The 2,643-nt window shown below is 47.3% G+C and overlaps 1 long non-coding RNA gene across 1 annotated transcript in view; it reads left to right on the forward strand.

Moving 5' to 3' along the window:
- Window positions 1–351: 351 nt before the first annotated feature.
- The window catches only part of LOC116069443, an 18,436-nt gene continuing 16,144 nt past the window's right edge, over window positions 352–2,643 (forward strand). The window contains exon 1 of the long non-coding RNA XR_004110019.1: window positions 352–400. This is a non-coding gene — a long non-coding RNA (uncharacterized LOC116069443). The remainder of the gene's footprint in view (window positions 401–2,643) is intronic.

Consider the following 2,643-nt stretch of genomic DNA (forward strand, 5'->3'; position numbering starts at 1 on the left):
GACCTTCTGAGCAGCCTCATAGAAACAAAGACAATGGGAGCTGCCTGGGAGAGGCTCAAACCAACTGAACTACACCTACAAGGACACTCTCCGACCTATAGGGCTAGCCCCAGGTTATACACTGTGCTCCTTGGCTCCAGCTTTTATGAGCTGTCACCCATTGTGATGGTTTGCATATGCTCGTCCCAGGGGGTGGCACTATTAGAAGGTGTGGCCCTGTTGGAGTAGGTGTGTCACTGTAGGCATAGGCTTTATGACCCTCATCCTAACTGCCTGAAAACCAGTATTCTGCCAGCAGCCTTCAGATGAAGATGTAGAACACTCAGAAATTCCTGCACCATGCCTGCCTGGTGGCTGCCATGTTCCCATCTTGATGATAATGGACTGAACCTCTGAATCTGTAAGCCAGCCCCAATTAAATGTTATCCTTACAAGAGTTGCCTTGGTAAAACCCTAAGACGCCCATCTTTGGGGGGGCTTTGGTGATGTAGCTCTTTGAGTCATTCCTGCTCCTATAAATAGTCCCCTGTAAAACTCACCAGTTCACCAAGTTGGACTTTGGTGGTATCCACTCTGGTCTGTCATCAGTTCTCTATCTAGAGTGAATGGGAATCATGTCACCCATATTTGGCTCCTAAACAGGGACTAACAGAACCAAAGATGAGTTGTAGAGGTGTGGTTTCACGGTCCTGGTTATGGGTACTGTACACAAGGCATGCTACTCTGGGTTAAGCATGCCCAAGGAGAATCATGAAATATCTAGCATTCCGGATGCTAATTCAAGATGGGATAGTGTGCCTTCCTGCTGTGTCAGCATTTGCATAGCCCCCTACAGGGGATGCAAAAACTGGCAAGGGTGGCTAAGTACTTTACTCAGAGGAAGGCCTGGGTTTGGAGTCTGGGGATGGGAGTATTTTCCTTTAGTCTAGGCTCTGCTCCACAGTTACCTGGCAACAACCAGGTGTGCCTGACTCACTCTAAAAGCTTGCCCCCTCCTCGCTCTCTTCCCTTGCTCCCTTACTCTCTTCCCTCTCTCTTCCCATTCCTCTCCCCTCCTTCTTCCCTCTCCTCCTTCCCTCTCCCCTCCACTTGTTCACGGCCAGCCTGCCTCGATTACATTCCTCTCTCTCTCTCTCTCTCTCTCTCTCTCTCTCTCTCTCTCTCTCTCTCTCTCTCTCTCTGCCTTTCTCTGTCTCTACTCCTTCAAATCCCCTCCCCATACCCTAAGTAAACTCTATCTATATTACACTGTGGCCAGTCTCTCAGGGGGAAGGGATGCCTCAGCACGGTCCCCACAGAGGCACCCCTTCCCCCCACAACCCCCGCGCCTCCACCAAACATATCCCTGCCTTCTTTTTCTTTTTATAAAACACAACAGGGGGCATTCCAGTGAGGCTGCCTTCCTCTATGTGGTATAGGTGGCATGCCTGAGGAGTGTGGCCCAGGGTGAGTCTAGATGTGCACTTTAAAGGGATGAAGGTTTAGAACAGAGTTTGCAGCCTGTGAGAGTAACATGGAAGGTGGGGGTGTCAACAGGTTGCCAGAGTTTCTGTAGGCACTATTATATATAATAAAAATATGTCTTAGGCTGAGAAGACTGTTCAGTGGGAATTTGCTTGTATGAGAGAGAGAGACAACGTCTTGCTGTTTCTCATGCTTGGCAGAATACAAGGAAACGAGAGTAAAGTTAAACTTGCTGCCTTGCCTTTCCTGGAACCCAAGAAACTTAGAACCCATGGGAAGTGTTGGATAGTAAAGAAAAGTGAGATTAAAGTAATAGTAAAAACGTTAAAGAAATTTAAAAATCAATGTTTGATGCCCAATTCAGACAACACTATGTTCATTCAAGAGTTAAAAAAAGGCCGGGCGGTGGTGGTGCACGCCTTTAATCCCAGCACTTGGGAAGCAGAGGCAGGAGGATTTCTGAGTTCGAGGCCAGCCTGGTCTACAGAGTGAGTTCCAGGGCTACACAGAAAAACCCTGTCTCGAAAAACCAAAAAAAAAAAAAAAAAAAAAAAAAAAAAAAAAAAAAAAGAAAGAAAGAAAATGGAGCTGGAGAGATGGCTCAGTAGTTAAAAGCACTGACTGTTCTTCCAAAGGTCCTGAGTTTGAAAGGCTGGAGAATCTTAGAATTTAAAATGAGGGCATTTAATACAAATGTATGGTGTATAACCTTTACCTAAAAGGGCATGGAGGGCCAATGTAGCCAGCCAGAAATATAAAATAGCCAGTTCTAGGAACTGAGAGCCTCAGGGCTCTGGTTCCCGATACCTGCCCCTCCTGGCTGATCCACAATGAGGGCAGAACTAAGAATGAAGGTCTAGTGGTTTATGAGACTCTCCACCCTGCAGACCGATAGATGAAGGTTACATTCCTAGAATGAATATGCTCCCCTCCCCAACTGAACACCTTGGGTTCAGGTCCCTCTGAAATTTTCCACTGTTTTTGCGTTCTGATTTCCTTGGTAACCCTCTCCCCAGCCCCAGCCTGTGGATGTTCCCTTAAATATCCCACACTTCTTGTGTTCGGTGTCGAACTCTGGCCAGCATGGTCACGAGAAAGGTCATGAGATCGACGGTACCGGTATCCCCAATAAACCTCATGTGATTGCAGCAAGTTGGGTCTCTCGTGAGTCATTGGGTG

This window comes from Mastomys coucha, unplaced genomic scaffold (assembly GCF_008632895.1).
Source record: "Mastomys coucha isolate ucsf_1 unplaced genomic scaffold, UCSF_Mcou_1 pScaffold22, whole genome shotgun sequence".
Taxonomy (NCBI): domain Eukaryota; kingdom Metazoa; phylum Chordata; class Mammalia; order Rodentia; family Muridae; genus Mastomys; species Mastomys coucha.